Genomic DNA, 19,070 nt, shown 5'->3' with positions numbered 1-19,070 from the left:
AAAATCATTTGGAGGAAAAAAAGGGGGAGACCAGGTTTGCTGGTCCAATAGAGCCTCGTGGAACCACTGAGACTATGGCCCCTAGCTGCCCTTCGGGTCTGGAATGGAACCCACACCTGTGGTTTCCAGCCAAACAAAAGACAGGCATATGAGTTGAACATTTACCTCAAGTAGATACACTTCTTGGAGAGAACAATCATGGGAGAAAGAAGAGGTGCTTATGCACAGGGAGACATCTCAGGGGGCGGGAGCCCATGTAGACACTGGGAAGAGGTAACTGGGTGGAGGAGATGGGAGGGGAGCTGTTGCATTATGGTAAACTGTGGTCAATGTCATGGGACAAAGTGTATGTGAACTGCTGTATGGAAAGTGAATTTGCTCTGTAAATCTTCACCCAAATTACAATAAAGAAAAATAAATTTAAAAAAAAAAAAAATTATTCAAGGCCCTTAACCAACTTACCCTGTCATATGTGTAATATATTTTCTAATAACTCTTTAGTATTATCTCTCATAGACATGAAAACTGATTCCACCCAACATAAATACACATTTTGACTCACAAAACTGGAAGTTTGAGTGGATGTCCTTTGTCAAGAAAAAACTCAAATAATCTCTTCCACTGTCTCTCAAAAAACCAAACCAAACTCACTGCCATTGAGTGGATTCCAATTCATAGCCACCCCTCCTCAGGTTTCCCAGGCAGTATGCCTATGGAAGTAGATTGTCAAGTCTTCCTTCTGAGGAGTGGCTGGTGGGTTTGAAGCACCAGCCTTCTGGTTAGCAGTCAAATGCTTCAGGCACTAAGCCACCAGTGTCTAAGGCTGGTCAAATGAAGGTGACCACAGAAGCAGGGCTCTGCATTGGTGAAATCACCAGTTATCTAAAAGCTCTTCTTATCTTTTAATTCCAAGAATTAAATTGTTTAGAAAAGCACTAGAATTTCTGTCCAACACTCCCATTGTTTCTTTGATGATGATGACTATGATGATACCCTAACAGAGCTCTGGTAGCATAGTGCCTAAGGCACTTGACTGCTAACCAGAAGGCTAGTGGTTCAAACCAACAGACCACTCCTCCTCGGAAGGAAGATGCGGTAATCTACTTCCGTAGTGATACTGCCTAGGAAACCCAAGGAGGGGTCGCTATGAGTCGGGTCTGACTCGAGGGTACATAACAACAACAACAAGAAGCACTCTCAATATCTCATTTGCTTCTTGTCTGAATGATAAGCAGGACAGATACTAAGACTCCCACTTTACAGAAGAACAAATTGAAGGTGAGTTGCTTACCAAATACTGCATGGTTCTCAGTGGAGGAAGCAGGACTTGAACTTCAGTATTCTGACTCCTGACTTCGTGGCCCCTCACACCCTGCATTCCTGCTACCTTCAGATTTTATCTCAAAACTACATCTATCACCAATAAAGCTACTAATATTCTTTTCACCTCACAGAAACAATCAGGTTGTTTTATACCAGGAAATAACTTTTTAAGTCTGCTTAACTGGTTTTAGTTGCACCAAAATAAAGTAGAAAATAAAGAAACTCTGTAAGTGCTAGGGGGATAACATTTAACCTGAGGCTAAGGAGGCAGGTCTGTTCTTTGCTAGAACAGTTTTCCTACAACTCACAGGAGATGCTGCCAGCATCTTTAGAACCCAATTCAGTTTGTGGCAAATTTATGGGAGAAATGGTGTTTCTGTTGCTGCTATTATTGTTTAGAAAAATAACACATGTGGGAGGAGGGGTCCATTTTTAGAAAAATATAAACATTAGAAATAGAAGTAAGTACACTGGTGTCATAGAGTCCCTGGGTGGTACAAATGGTTAATACACTTGGTTGTTAACTGAAAGGGTGGTGGTTCAAGTCCACCCCGAGGCTCCTTGGGAGAAAGTCTGATGATCAGGTTCTTGAAAAATCAGCCATTGAAAACCCCCTGCAGCACAGTTCTACTCTACCAAACATAGAGTCGCCATGAGTTGTTAACTGGCTTTTGTTTTGTTTTTTATAACTAAACGAAATTCTTAATTTGCTCATTAAATATTATATGATTGCTCATTCCTGTGACACAGACCTGTAATGTACCACTCCTTCAGGTTTTGCCATCAGGAAAGAGAGACCACAATGTCAGTTGACTTAGAACAAAGCTGATTTTCAGAGTCTAATCAAACAATCCAAGAAAGGGTGTTTAGACTCACTTAGTCCCAACACAACTTGTATCTCTGGATTTTGTCCAGACTCTCCCCTCATTATATTCTTCTTGAACGGTAGAACCATGTCATATTAAATACCTCCACCACCTTAGCACACAGCAGGTTCTCAAAAATGTGGATTGAATTGAATTTGAATTGGCCAATTAGCATAATCCCAGAGAAGCAATTAAAAAAGTTTGGCTCTGAAAATTAACTATGGATTTGAGAGTCTTGGATTCCCATCTGGAATCATATGGTCTCCCATTGTACAGGGCTATAAACATCAAGTGGATATGTCTAAATGAGTGCTTTGCACAGACTTTTTTCAGTGCAAACAAGAGACATGTTTAGTAACACAACTCCATCTCCTGCAGGAGCAATAAACTTCTATCAACCATCTCAGGTTTAGGGACAGGCAGTCAGTCAGCCACATCCTCCATTCATTACACAGTCTTGTACTCTACTCCCTGGGAGACAGACAGTGCCAGTGCACCTCTATATACAATAAAAGAATTCCTACAAAATTCACTCCGTTACACCAAGAAGAAACTGTTCTCTAAACTATGGATAAACTGTTTTGTAAGGAGAACTAAAGCTTCATATTTGATTTGTTGTATTATCTATTTTTCTTAATTTACCCAAGATAGAGGTATATATTTGATATTCAAAGGAAGATTGGGCAATCTACTACCACAGAGATATTCCCTCGGAAACCCAAGGAGAGGTCGCTATGAGTCGGATTTGACTCGATGGCAGTGAGTTTGGTTTTTGGTTTTATTATTCCTCCACAATTTTAAAATCAAATGGCAGATTTCACCCAAACTACAATCAATAAATGAGTTAAGTTTTGGGGCAAAAAATCAAACAGCAGATGTGAACCAGCTCCCCTTGAGAATATATAGGATGTGTACCTGTATGTCAGATGATGATGTGTATTTGTGTACAAGTGGCAAGATTAGAGCCTAAAACTAACCCAGAATATACATTATCACTCAAATTAATGTATGGCTGAGCTGTTTCTGGCAATATGCCATATGTGTTTTGTGAGCTGGCCCAAGTTACAAAGTATTAAAGTTCACCTTGACACTCTACTATTCAATTTGCTTTTGTGATTACATAGTCCCTTAAGAAGGAACATCCTGTGGTGGTATTCCATATAGTGATTTCTACCTTGTGCCACTAGCCTTCAATATTGGTTTTTTTTAAAAAAAAAAAAAAAAAAAGCCTGGCATCTTGCCGCTCCCCCTGAATATTCCCTGCATATTCTGTGATCCCTGGGTGACTTCAGAGGAAAATCAGAGGGATACTTAAAGGAGCTCCCGTGCTTCTGCAGGAGGTTGAGAATAGAGTGGAAAAAGAATACACAGAAAGCAAGACTGGCTTCAAACACAGAAGACAGCTTTATCAATGACTACCTGACTGCACTCCAGCAAAAATTTGATCACTCTGTCTGCCCTCTGACAGCTTGCTTGGCAGCTTGCCCTGGTGCCATAATGACTTAATTGTCCATTTTACCAGGCCTCTCTCTGTTGGCTTGTTTGCTTTGTCACCTCTGAGGCTGGTGAGGAGGTCAAGCTTTCTTCGGATGAGTGCCAAAGTCCTGCAGTCCATTTCCTGCCTGCAAGTTGCAGTGTGATAGTTCTACCGCCTCTCAGAAGATGTGTTAGAGATTTTGGCAGGATCTCCTACTCCTGCCTGTTCAACTGCCAACTCTGACATCAATTCTTGCAATCTTGACTCTACCTAGCATGTAATGGCCATTATATATGTTTCATGAAAAAACAAAGAACAGGAAAAAATCCATAATGGTTATTCTAAATCTAACTTGTTGAAAATGGAATGGATTTGAGAAATTTTCTTATTGTACAAAAAGTGAATGATTTTAACTCAAAATGAATCATAGGCCTAAATGTAGGAGCTAAAATTATAAGACATTTAGAAGAACATATAGGAACAAATCTTCATGACATTGAATTACTCACTGTTACTCAAGATCCAACTCATAGTGCCCCTACAGAACAGGGCTGAACTGCCCATAGGGTTTCCAAGGCAGTCAATTTTTATAGAACCAGAATGCCACATCTTTCTCCTGCAGAGTGCCTGGTGGGTTTGAACCGCCAACCTTTTGCCTTAGCCATTGCACCACCAGAGCTCCTTAACAACACTGAGTTAGGCAAAAATTTATTAGATGTGACACCAAAACCACAGTAGAAAGAAAAATTAATATAATAGACTTCATTGAAATTAAAAAAAATTTGTGTTTCAAATGACACCAAGTGAAAAGACTACCTACAGATTGGGAGACAATATTGGTGAGTCCTATATAATAAAGGACTTGTATCCAGAATATTAAAAGAAGAAGGCCAGGCTGCACTTGGACTAGGACTGCACTTGGCAAAAAACAAGACTGCAGGAATTGATGGAATACCGATTGAAATATTTCAACGAACAGATGCAGTGTTGGAGGTGTGCTACTTGTCTGTGCCAAGAAATTTAGAAGACAACTACCTGGCCAATCAAGTGGAAGAGATCCATATTTTTGCCCATTCCAAAGAAAAGTGATGCAATATAATGCAGAAATTGTCAAATAATATCATTAATATCACACACAAGTAAAATTTTGCTGAAAGTAATGCAAAAGTGGTAGAGCAGTAGTACATTGACAGAGAACTGCCAGAAATTCAAGCCAGATTCAGAAGAGGACATGGAATGAAGGATATCATTGCTGATATCACATGGATCTTGGCTAACAGCAGAGAATACCAGAAAGATGTTTACCTGTGTTTTATTGATTAAGCAAAAGCACTTGACTGTGTGGATCATAACAAATTATGCTTTATCAATGACTACATGACAGCACCCCAGCAAAAAGTTGATCACTCTGTCTGCCCTCTGACAGCTTGTTTGGCAGCTTGCCCTGATGCCATAATGACTTAATTGTCCATTTTACCAGGCCTCTCACTGCAAAGAATGGGAATTCTAAAACAATTAATACTGCTCATATGGAACCTGTACATAGATTAAGAGCCAGTCATTAAAACAACACAAGGCTACGATGGGCTCAAACATAGCAACATTGTGAGGATGGTGCAGGACCAGGCAATATCTACTTCTATGGTAACACAGGGTCACTATGAGTTGGAACCGACTCGATAGCACCTAAGAACAACACAACAACAACATCCAAAGTATATATGTATACTCTCATAACTAATTAAAAGATAATAGCTCCATTTTTAAAATGGGCAAAAGATTTGAACAGATATTTCTCCAAAGAAAATATGTAAATGGTCAAAAAGCATATGAAAAGATGCTCAATGTTAGCTTTTTGGGAAATGCAAATCAAGACCATAACAAGATACTTCATCCCCTTGAGGATGGCTATAATAAAAAAGACAATAAAAAGGTGTTTCAAGGATGTAGAGAAACAGGGATCCTCATATATTGTTGGTGGGAACATAAAATGGTAGCCACTATGAAAAATAGTTTGGAAGTTTCCCAAAATGTTAAACATAGACTTACCATGTTGTTAAGTGCCATAAAGTTGGTTTCAACTTATAGCAACTTTATGTACAACAGAACAAAATACTGCCAGGTCCTGTGCCTCACAATCCTTTCTATACTAGAGTCCATTATTGCAGCCACTGCATCAATCCACATCTCATTGATATCTTCACCTTTTTCACTGACCATCTACTTTAGCAAGCATATCTTTCTCCAGGGACTAGTCCCCCCTGACAACAATGAACAAAGCACAAGTGATGAAGTTTGGCCATTATCACTTCTCAGGAGCATTCTGTCTGTACTTCCTCAAACATAGATTTGTTTGTTCTTCTAGAAGTCCTTGCTACATTCAATATACTTTGCCAACACCACAACTCAAAATGAATCAGTTCTTCTGGTCTTCCTTATTCTTTGTCCAGCTCTCACATGCATATGAGACAACTGAAAACACCATGGCTTGAGTCAGGCACACCTTACTCTTCAAAGTGACATCTTTATTCCTTAACACTTTAATGAAGTCGTTTGAGAAAAGTTGCCCAACGCAATATATCATCTGATCTCTTGACTGCTGCTCTGGTGGCATAGTGTCTAAGGCATTTGACTGCTAACCAGAAGGCTAGTGGTTCAACCCCACGAGCCACTCCTCAGAAGGAAGACAGAGCAGTCTACTTCCATAGAGATACTACCTTGGAAACCCAAGGAGGGGTCTGTGAATTGGAACCGACTCAATGGCAGTGAGTTTGTTTGTTGTTGTTGTTTATTTTCATAGGCATTGATTGTAGGTCCAAGCAAAATGAAATCTTTGACAATTTCAAACTTTTCTCCATTTATCATGATGTTGCTTATTGATCCAGATGTGAGGACTTTTTGTTTTCTTTATATTGAGGTGCAATCTATACTGAAGGCTGTAGTCTTTGATCTTCATCAGTAAGTCCCTTCAAGTTTTCTTCACTTTCAGCAAGGAAGGTTGTCTCAGCTGCATATCACAGGTTGCTACAAAATCTTCCTCCAATCCCAATGTCACATTCTTCATATAGTCCAGCTTCTCATATTTGCTCAGCATACAGATTGAATATGTATGGGCAAAGGATACAACCCTAACACACACCTTTCCTGATTTTAAATCATGTAACATCCCCTTGTTCTATTCAAATGACTACCTCTTGGTCTGTACAGGTTCCTCTTGAGCACAAGTAAGAATTCTGGAATTCTCATTCATCACAATGTTATCCATAATTTTTTATAATCCACACAGTTGAATTCTTTTCCATAGTGAGTAAGACACAGGTAAACATCTTTCTGGCATTCTCTTGGCTATCAGCCTAGATCCATCTGACATCAGCAATATCCATCATTCCATACCCTCTTCTGAATCCAGCTTAAATGTCTGGCTGTAAGTATACTGTTGCAACCATTTTTTCAATTATCTTCAGCAAAATTTTACTTGCATGTGATATTAATGATATGGTTTGATAATTTCTGCATTCTTTAGGATCCCCATTCTTTAGAAAGGGCAAAAACATGGATCTATTGGTTGGCCAGGTAGCTATCTTCCAAATTTCTTGGCATAAACAAGTGAGTGCCTCCAGTGCTGCATCTGTTTGCTGAAATATCTCAGTGAGTATTCTGCCAATCCCCAGAGCCTTGTCTTTTGCCAGTTCTATCAGAGAAGCTTGGACTTCTTCCTTCAATATCATTGGTTCTTGATTATATGTTACCTGCTGAAATGGATGCATGTCAACCAATTCTTTTTTGGTACAGTGACTGTCTACTCCTTTTGTCTTCTTTTGATGCTTCCTGCATCATTCAATATTTTGCCCATAGAATCTTTCAATACTGTAACTCAAGGCTTGAATTTTTCTTTAGTTCTTTAAGTTTGAAAAGTGAGCATGTTCTTCTCTTTTGATTTTCTAACTCCAGATCTTTGCACATTTTATTGTAATACTTTATCTTCTCGAGTTCTCCTTTGAAATCTTCTGTTCAAGTCTTTTACTTCAACATTTCTTCCGTTCGCTTTAGCTACTCTGCATTCAATAGCAAGTTTCAGAGTCTTCTCTGACATCCATATTTTTCTTTTCTTCCTTTCCTGTCTTTTTAATGACCTTTTGCTTTCTTCGTGTATGATATTCTTGATGTCATCCCTTAACTCGTCTGATCTTCAGTCATAGGTGTTCAATGTGTCAAACCTATTCTTCAAAATTCTCTAAATTCAAATGGCATATAATGAAAGTCATATTTTGGCTCTCATGGACTTGTTTTAATTTTCTCCAGCTTCAACTTAAACTTGCGTATAAGCAGTTGGTCTGTTCCACAGTTGACCTCTGGCCTTGTTCTGCCTGATGATATTGAGTTTTTCCATCATTTCTTTCCACAAATATAGCTATTTGACTCCTGTGTGTTCTGTCTCATGTGGTCCACCTGTATAGTGGCCATTTATGCTCTTGGAAAAAAAAAAGTTTTGCAATGAATAAGTCATTGGTCTTGCAAAATTATCCAGTGTCATTTCTATCACCAAGACCATATTTTCCAACTATTGATCCTTCTTCATTTCCAACTTTCTCATTCCAATTGCACATTTGGTCAATTTCAGACTGCTGCAGCTGATTTAAAAAAAAAAAAAAGGTCAAACTTCAATTTCTTCATCTTTGGCCTTAGTGGCTGGTGTGTAAATTTGAATAATAGTATTAACTGGTCTTCCTTGTACGTATATGGACATTAGCCTATAACTGACAACACTATACTTCAGGACAGATCTTGAAATATTCTTTTTGACAATGAATGTAATGCCATCCCTCTTCAATCTGTCATTTCTGACATAGTAGGCCATATGACTGTCTAATTCAAAATGGCCAATACCAGTCTATTTCAGCCCATTAATACCTAGGATATCAATCTCTATTGTCTTTTAAATAAGAATGTATACTTAATTCTACATTTCATTTCATTTTGACAACTTCCAGTTTTCCTAGATTCTACTTCAAATGCTCTGTGTTCCAATTAGTAATAGATTATTGCAGCTGTTTCTTCTCAATTTGAGTCATGCCACATCAGCAAATGAAGATTCCAAACGCTCTACTCCATCTATGTTATTAAGGTTGCCTCTATTTTGAGGAGGCAGCTCTTCCCCAGTTGTATTTTGAGTGCCTTCCAACCTGAGGAGCTCATCTCCCAGGACTTTATCAGACAATGTTTCCCTGCTACTTATAAGGTTTTCAGTGGATAATTATTTTTCAGAAGTACATTGCTTCTTTGTTCTTCCTGTCTTAGCCTGGAAGCTCCACTAAAACCTGTACACCATGGGTGACCCTGTTGGTATTTAAAATACTAGTGATAAAGCTCCCAACATCACAGCAACACACAAGCCACCACAGTATGACAAACTGAAAGACAAGTGATAGACAGTTACCATATGATCCAGCAATTCCACTCCTGAGTGTCTACCCATGAGAAATGAAAACATATGTTCATATAAATATCTGTACACAAATATTCATAGTGGCATTATTCGCAATCATCAAAACCTGGAAACAACCCACATACCTATTGATTGATGAATTGATCAAAAACACGTGGTATCTCCACACAATGGAATAATATATAGCAATTTAAAAAACAATGAATCAAGTGCTGATAAATGCTATAACATAGATGAGCTTCAGAAACATTACATTAAGTGAAATCAATCAGATACAAAAGACCACATATTGCATTATTCCATTTATATAAAATGTCCAGAATGCATAAATCTATAGAAACAATAAAGAAAGTAGATAAATGATTGCCTAGGGCTGAGGGCATAAAAGTGAATGACAATGAGCATGAGGTTTCTCTTTGGAGTGATGAAAATGTTCTAAGGTTAAATGGTGGTGATGGCTGCAAAACTCTGCAAATATGCTAAACACTACGGAATTGCACATTTAAAACAGATGAATTTTATGGTATACAAATTATATCTGAATAAATCTTTAACAAGAAAAAAGGATCTCATATTCCTAATTGTCCAATGGTTAGTCCTACACACAAACTAAATGGCCTATAAAATTAGCATTAGCTCAGCCCACAGGGACCAGCAGATCTTCCTCTGTCATATCAGTGTCCCTCTGTCCTTCATCCATCTCACAAAGTTGAAACTAGAAGAATCTTGCCATAGCAATTATATCCAATAGTCTGACCTGTTCCCTAAAATATGATTTCCCAAGAAAACCAATCTTAAAATCAGTCAAGGAATAAACCAAAATGTAAAGTATAGGCAGTCCTCGGGTTACAAACATCTGCCTTATGGACAACTCCTCCTTGCCCTTTAATGTCATGTAAATTTGCCCTCACTTTAAAAGGACTGAACCAACCACTAAACCCTACTGCCATCACGTCGTAAATTCAACACATATCGACACTTCAGGAGAGAACAGAACTGCCCCATAGGTTTTCCAAGGCTATAAATCTATGGAAGCAGACTGCTTCATCTTTCTCCTGCAGAGCAGCTGGTGGGTTCAAACCACCGACCTTCTGGTTAGCAGCCAAATGCTTTAACCACTACACAACCAGAGCTCCTGGAAACAACCCCTAACCATCAAGTCAATTCCGACTCATAGCAATTTCTATTGTGTTTCCAAGGCTGTAAATCTTTATGGAAGTAGATTGCCTCGTCTTCCTCCTGTGGAGCAGCTGCTGAGTTTGAACCACTGACCTCTGGTTAGCAGCCATATGCTTTAACCACTATGCCACTAGAACCAATCCCTACTGGCAGTAAATTCTTCATCATAATCACCTTCATTTACTGCATGTGCAGCTTTTAAATCACTGAAAAGGCTGAGAGCTTTTTTTCTTGCACTAACCCAAAAACCCAAATCCACTGCCATCAAGTGGACTCCAACTCATAGTGACAATTTAGGGCAGAGGAGAACTGCTCCATAGGGTTTCCAATGTAAACCTTTACAGAATCAGAATGCCAAATCTTTCTACTATGGAGCAGCTGATAGATTCAAACGACTAACTTTCTGGTTGGCAGCCAAGCACTTTAGCCACTGCACCACCAGGCCTCACTTTTTCTTGCACTGAAGTAAGGCTAAATAAGAACCAAATGCACCTATTCCAACTTACAAGCAAATTCTTAAAGACATAGTAGGAATGGCTCTTGTTTGTAACTTGGGGATTGCATGTACTTTAAAACTTGTTACTAGTTTTCACCATGCCTTATAACCATCCCACCTACCCACTCCCACCCTGTACCCCCAACACACACAGCACAATTTCTTTCAGAACATAGACTGGTGAAACCATGTTTATTTTTACCTTGGTTATAATATAATGGAAGATATATACATTTTCTGACGAGCTCTTTTACTTGAGTACATTTTTCTCCACTGAATTCTCCTGAGCTAATGTGATACAATCTTGAAAATTTACACCATAATGAGATCAAGAAGGGTTGGCAAGAACCTGAGCAGTAAATTGGCATCCGTGCTAATCGATAACCTTCTTTCAAATGAAAAGAGTCAGGTCCAATCCATCCTCTGCACCAAGGCTGCCAAGCAACAGAGCACTCAACCTTCTCAGGGTGAGAGTTAATTGCTACTTTCACAAAGCCAGGGGCAATCTTATCCAGGTGATCCATTAGCTGGAAACTACTATAAAAGGAGCAAGAAAGGAGGGGAAAAAATCAGGGTAAAGAGGTTAAACAGCACAAAAGTGATTTCAAGGAAAAAAAAGGTTTAAATTTGTGTGTGAAAGAGATAAAGAGAATAAATTTTAATGTAGAAAGACCGCTAAGAGCTTTGGCAACATTCCTCTCTGGCACAATAATTGTTGCAGCTCTCTGGGGCCTCTCGGTGTCTGACAGGGTCTGTCAAGGCTGAGATGGGGAAGCAGGGAAGGGGAGCCTGTCCCCAACCCATCTTATTCACAACACAGAACAAGAATCCTGCATCAAAGACTTCAGAAGGACCCCAGATCCTGTTCTGGTCATGCACAGTGTGTGACTGTTTCTGTAGCTGAGCTTCCTTCCCTTTCCCCTCTCTTACCTTCCCCAAGGTGAGTGCTGGCTCATGAACTGCACACCTGCAGCAGGCAGAAAATGCACACAGTACTGTGGACTCCATCTACTTCCGATAAACCAGCCACAGAAAGCCCTGTGGAGCACAGCTCTACTCTAACACATGGGGTCACCATGAGTTAGTCCACGACGGCCTCTGAATTTTTACTGGTCTAGACTGCATGAGTAGATCTGTAAATGTTAAAAAGTGACTACAATTTCCCCTTCATATAACACAGGGTCTCATTTGATAAAGGTCACTATTTAGAAAATAACGAATGGCAATGATAGCTACTAGATTTTTTTTTTTAATTGTGGTAAAATATGTTGTTGTTACTAGGTGACACTGAGTCAGCTCCAACTCATAGGGACCCTGTGCAAACAGAACAAAACACTGCCCAGTCCTGTGCCATCCTCACAATCCTTGCTATGCTTGAGCCCATCATTACAGCCACTGTGTCAGCTCATCTCATTAAGGGTTTCCCCCTTTTTCACTGGCCCTAATATATATAACATAAATTTGCCATTTTCACCATTTTAAGTATGCTATTCAGTGATGTTAATTACACTCACAATGTTATGCAACCATCATCACAATTTGATTCTAAAACTTTTTCATCACCCCAGACAGAAACTCCGCTCACCTCAAGCAGTCACTCCACATCCCCCCTCCCTCCCACCCTGGTAACCAAGAATAAACCTTTTGTCTTATGTATTTGCCGATTATAGATATTTTACATAAGGGGAATCATACAATATTTGTATAATGTTTTCAAGCTTTATCCACATTGCAGCTTGTATCAGAACTTCATTTATCTTTATAACTGAGTAATATGCTACTGTATATATATACATTTTTTCATCCATTCACCTCTTGGTGAACTTCAGGTTGTTTCTGCTTTTTGGCTACCGTAAATAATGCTGTGAGTCCTTAGTCCATGGGTGGTACCAACAGTTAACGTACTCAAGAGCTAACTAAAAGGTTGCAGGTTTAAGTCTACCCAGAGATGCTTCAGAAGAAAGGTCTGGCATCTACCACTAAAAATTAGCCACTGAACACCTGAAGGATCATATTTCTATTCTGACACACATAGGGTCACTATTAACTTAGGACTCCTGACATGTGATGGTGGTTATGCTAAAGTCTGAGGCTAAAACTCCATTTTGAATCAAAAATAACCTCTGTATCAGGGATCTACCTATCATTCCTGTAACTCCACTGTACCCTAAGAAAATTATGTGCTAAACAATTTCAGAAAACAATGTAATTTTGCTTACTTAAGAGTTTCTCTTGCGCTTAGGGAGTCTAAAATAATTCTCAAAATAAACTTTGGAATTATGCATATCCTTCCTATAGTCATGCATTGTTTTATGATTATTTCAAGGCCAGGTATAACCAATATAATGATTACTTTGTAACTTTAAAAAAAACAATTTTAGAAATATATGTAATTTCCTACCAATCAGACATACTCTCATCCAATTTTGTAACCATTACCTAAATGTCAACCAATCACTGAATTTTTACTAACATTCCTTGTATTTTCTTATATAACTCTCTAAACTGTTTCCACTATGGATAAGTTAGGTCAGACTCCTCTGGACCTTGTGATTCCCAATTTACAAACTACCTTGCCTCTCAATAAAAGCTCCTTACTTTAATTTCAACCAGACTCTGCCCTTTGCTCTACAATAGCTCCACTGAAACCTGTTCAGCATCATAGCAGCACACAAACCTCCACGAACTGAGGGGTGGTGGCTGTGCATGAGGTGCATGTGCTGGGAATGGACCAAGGTCACCCCCAGGAAAGGCAAGAATTCCATCACAAAACCACCAATGCCTCCCCTAATAGGTGGTAGACTTCTTGAATGAGAGTCCATATCTGTGTGTTTGAGGTTTTTGTTTTAATCTGCAGCATGTAACACAGGGCATGGCACACATTTGGAACACTGGCTGAATGAATTAGTGAATGAGTGACTTAATGAAGTCATGTGGGTCTTTCTCTTTGGAACATTCTCTGGAGTGCTTCAAACACTGAGAAATAACTCAGAATAAAGACCACCAAGAAACTGCTAACTAAAAGGACAGTCCAAGAATCTGATCAGTGAAAGGACTATAAGAAAGCACTTAAACAAAACACAGAGTCTTTAGGATACTTCTCCACTTATTTTAAAATGTAGCCCCAAGCCTATGATAACAACTCCAAGGTCAAACTCAGTTATTTGGTTGTAGCACAGGGCCCAGCACATAATGTATGCTCTAAGTATTTCCTGAATGTGCCCAGAATCCTTGAATAAGTCTCTCAAGGCTTAAGAACCATTTTGATACACAGGTCTTCTTGCAATATAGCTGTGACAATGAGATTTGACTACTGTGTGATACTCTTCCTAACAGACAAACTAGTCTTTGTCCAGAATTATCACACAGTGCCTGGCTCCTTTATCTCATTGCTAGAGATAATTCTACTTTCCTGAACAACCCAGCTTCATCTTCTACCTTCAAGTTTTTCTACACTAAATGGAATCCAATTCTACTCCATCCTCATACCAATTTTTAATAATCCTTTTGCCTTCTCTCTAAACAAAAGCTGTAATTTCCCCCAGACTGAGACTTGTATTCATTAAGCTAAAACATAGGGCCTTAAGCCATTAAACTTGCAATAAGAAACCCTAGGGTTCAGGAGTTTATAAGGACAGTATATTTCTTTTAGTTTCATTAGGGTCGTTTTACTAATCAGAAACAGGCGTACAATGCCATCACCACTATCCATCACCAGAAGGGAAGGGGAGAAACACACACAAACACACACACACACACACACACACACACCCAAGACATGGAAAATCAAAAACAAAAGGCAATGAATTCTACCCCTTCATTTCATATATAATGAGGTAAATAATGGCTCCACAGAGATTCCATTCACAGAGAGCTGAGGATGACGGGAATTGGCCTCCTTCTGTGCAACTTGCTTTACTGTTTCTGTTGATGAGTCATCCATCATTGTGTCAGCCATTTGCATTGTCATGGTAAAATGCCCCACAACAGCCCTGGATCTTCATAAGTTTGACACACTATAATCCATTCCCCAAAAAATACTCTAAATGAGATTACTTGGTACTACTACTTTCATTGAAAGACAATGTTATCTTGGAGTGAACTGTTGTTTGTTGCTGAGTCAATTCCAACTCATGGGAACTCCATGTATAACAGAAAGAAAAGCTGCCACATACTGAGCCATCTTCATGATCCTGTATACATGAGTCCACTGTTATTTGGGGTACCTTCCAACCTACAGGGCTCATCTTCCAGTACTATATCAGGCAGTTTTCTACGATCCATAAGGTTTTCATTGGCTAATTTGTGGAAGTAGATCACCAGGCCTTTCTTTTTAGTCGTTCTTAGTCCAGAAGCTCTACTGAAACCTGTCCACTATGGGTGACCCTGCTGATATTTGAAATACTGGTGGCATAGCTTCCAATATCACAGCAACACCCAAGCTACCTCAGTATGACAAACTGACAGATGGGTGGTAGGCATTAGGGATCAATAAAGATCTTTTCAAAAGGAACATGATCAAACAGAACATGAAAATTATCAAACAATATCCTTACTATCACACATAAGTAAAATTTTGCTGAAGATAATTAAAAAATAATTGCAACAGTACACTGACAGGGAACTGTCAGAAATTTAAGCTGGATTCAGAAGAAGATGTGGAAGGAGGGATATCATAGCTAACGTCAGATGGATCTTGGCTGAAAGCAAAGAATACCAGAAAGATGTTTATCTGTGTATTAGTGACTATATAAAGACATTTGATTACGTGGATCATAACAAATTATGAATAACACTGCCAAGAATGGGATTCTCATTAGATCTGGATTCTTATATCTGCTTCTGCATTCAATCTGTTGCAGTATATTGTTTTCATTGAAATATTAGAAGAAAATCTGGCTCACACAGACATACAGCTGGACAAGGAAGGAGTATTTTAATAGCTTTTTCACATGGTTATGAATACCCTTCTTTGATATTACACCAGAATTCAGTAAGCGGTAGTTCCTAAAAGGTTAGTCGCAATGTGGAATTTGAAACCATATCAATGAACTTTTCATAGTCTATTATATGAAAATACACAGGACTATATTGCACTTTGAATGAATCTTTTACACCACATGTGCTTTTGTAACATCAAGTACCGGTCATTTGAAAAACACTGGTTCACTGACTTATACTGACTTTGCAAATATTAACAGCTTCCATTATACAATCACATTCATTATCACTACCAATCTCATCAGAAAAGTCTTAAGCATTGGAAGCTATCAAGCACGTAGTAGCAGATATATATATATATATTTTAATTGTGATTTGGGTGAAGATTTACAAAGCAAATTCACTTTCCAAAAAATATGGAATGCTTCACAAATTTGCATGTCATCCTTGCACAGGGGCCATGCTAATCTTCTCTGTATCGTTCCAATTTTAGTATATGTGCTGCCGAAGCAAGCACAGCAGATATATTTTCTGAAAATCTAATTTTTATCAGGTAGCTCTTGGCTGAAAGCATAGAATACCTGAAAGATGTTTACCATGTTTTATTGACTATGCAAGAGCATCCTACTTTGTGGATCATAACAAATTATAGATAACATTGTGAATTACAGAACACTTTATTGTGCTCATAAGGAACCATACATAGACAAGAGGTAGTTGTTCAAACAGAACAAGGGGATATTGCATGGTTTAAAATCAGGAAAGGTGTGCATCAAGGTTGTATCCTTTCATTGTACTTATTCAATCTGTATACTGAGCAAATAATCCAAGAAGCTGGAGTATATGAAGAAAAACACAGCATCATAATTGGAGGAAGAGCCAGTAACAACTGAGATATGCAGATGATACAACCTTGCTTGCTGAAAGTGAAGGACTCTGGTGGTGTAGTGCCTAAGACATCTGACTGCTAACCAGAAACTTGGCAGTTCAAACCCACCAGCTCTCCACAGAAGGAAGATGGGGCAATCTACTTCCATAAAAATTTATTGCCTCCAGTGAAGTTGGTTTTTTTTTTTTTTTTTGCTTAAAGTAAATAAGACATGAAGTACTACCTGATGAAGATCAGAGATTGCAGCCTTCGGTGTGGATTGCACCTCAACATAAAGAAAACAAAAATGCTCACAACTTGACCAATAAATAGCATAACGATAAACGGAGAAAGGACTGAAGTCATCAAGGATTTCATTTTACTTGGATACATAGTCAATACTCATGGAAAGCAAGAGTCAAGAAATCAAACAACCTATTGCAGTGGGCAAATCTGCAAAAGATCTCTTTAAAATGCCAAAGAGCAAAGATGTCACTTTGAAGACTAAGGTGTGCCTGCCCCAAGCCAAGGTGTTTTCAGTGGCCTCATATGCATATGACAGCTGGACAATGAATAAAAAAGATCACAGAAGAACAGATACATTTGAGCTGTGGTATTGGTGAATAATATTGAATGTACCATGAGGTGCTAGAAGAGCAAACATACCTGTCTTGGAAGAAGTACAGCTGGAATGCTTCTTTGAAGCAAGAATGCCAGACTTTGTTTCTCATATTTTGGTCATGTGGTCAGAGGGACCAATCCCTAGAGAAGGCTATCATGCTCGGTAACGTAGAGAATCAACAAAAAAGGGGAAGACCTTCAACAAGATAGATTGACATCTCAACAACGGGGTGCAATAATAGGCCCAAACATGGCAATGATTGTGAGGATGGCACAAGAGTAGGCAGTGTTTGTTCTGTTGCACACAGGATTGCCATGAGTCAGAACCAACTTCATGGCACCTACCAACAATAAGCAAAGACAAAGTTGTCTTTCTTTAAAAATAAGGTGGATGGAAGATGGAGAAATAGGCAGACAAGAGACACAGATCCTCTTCAGCAAAGAAAAGAAAAACCAATTGACAGAGATACAGAAGATAATCCTGGAGCCCTGAGTTTTGAAAGGAACTATACAAAAGTGGATTAGGCACCAATTAGTAGAAAAACCTGAAGGAAAACAGTGAGTACAGAGACAGTAGGAGCTGCAGACTGTCAGCTACTCTGATGGGACCAACAGCCTGAATATTTCCAAGTGGTGTTAGGACCTGAGAATTGACCTTAAGAGATCAGCCCTGGTCACCGAGGGCTGCAGGGATGACTGCGCTGGTGGCCTATGACTAGGAACAGAAACAGCAAGGAGGGAGACAACCTGAGCTGTTGACTCCTCTGTCCAGAGGGCACAGCCATTTTGATTGTTTACACGTGGCAGCCATTTTGGATATTTAAAGTGACTGAGGGCACAGCCATTTTGAATGTTTACAAGCAGTGGCCATTTTGGATATTTAAAGTGACCGAGGGCGTAGCCATTTTGAATCTTTATAAGTGGCAACCATTTTGGATTTTAAAGTGATAACATTCTCACTTGCATTCCAGGGACTAAGAATAGGCTCTGTTTGCCAAGGTCAGTGTGATAACATTCTCATTTGGATTCCAGGGACTAAGAATAGGCTCCGTTTGCCAAGGTCAGCAGGGACATATGAGAGGCTGACAACAGGAAAGGAGACAGGTGGTAAGTGTGTAAGTGCTGTCCACCAGCAAATAGAAGAGCACAGCACAGTACCTTACTTGCATAGACAACATACAAACAAAACAAAATGATCATTGTGGGCAAGTAACTCCAACATACAATCACCAATTAAATATAAACACAAAGACATCACAATGTCTCGGAGACAACAGAGCATCACAGTCCACATAAAGCAGGAGTAACAAGGGACCAGGATACAGAGTCAAAACACATCCCTGAGGAAGACACAGCTCTGGAATTCCCTAATCATGAATTCAAAAGAATTATATTTAGGTATCTTCAAAGGACTGAGAGACACACTAAGGAAAACACAGACAAAGCCCTAGAAGAATTGTGGAAGAAAATACAAGAACAAAATGACAAAATAAATGAAAAATTAGAAATGATACAAAATCTACACACAGAAATCCGGAAGATTAATACTAAATTTTCAGAAATAGATAAGACATTGAATGGGCAAAGGAGCAGAATTGAATCAATGGAAGACAGAATTAGGGAGATTGAAGGCAAATACCTGAACACTTCTTTGGAAAGGGATGAATCAGAAAAAAAATCAAAACAAAATGAAGAAAGCCTAAGGTTCATGTGGGATACCATCAAAAGGAATAACCTATATGTGTCATGGGAATTCCAAAACAAGAAGAGAAAAATAAAACCACAGAAAACATTGTCAAAGATTTGTTGGAAGAGAATTTTCCTGGTATGATGAAAGATGAGAATATATCCAT

At 38.9% G+C, this 19,070-nt stretch overlaps 1 protein-coding gene and 1 non-coding gene across 2 annotated transcripts in view; both read right to left on the bottom strand.

Moving 5' to 3' along the window:
* KIF26B (kinesin family member 26B) overlaps window positions 1-19,070 on the bottom strand; it is a 781,172-nt gene that overhangs the window by 722,841 nt on the left and 39,261 nt on the right. The window lies entirely within an intron of this gene.
* LOC122150795 lies at window positions 16,139-16,245 on the bottom strand. Its single transcript, XR_006163858.1, has one exon. It is a non-coding gene; the product is annotated as a U6 spliceosomal RNA (small nuclear RNA).

The sequence above is a fragment of the Orycteropus afer genome, unplaced genomic scaffold (assembly GCF_000298275.1).
Source record: "Orycteropus afer afer isolate SDZICR_OR568_19922 unplaced genomic scaffold, OryAfe1.0 scaffold00239, whole genome shotgun sequence".
Lineage (NCBI taxonomy): Eukaryota > Metazoa > Chordata > Mammalia > Tubulidentata > Orycteropodidae > Orycteropus > Orycteropus afer.
Note: the sequence above shows the minus strand (reverse complement) of the source record. Positions and strands in the feature narration are given on the sequence as shown.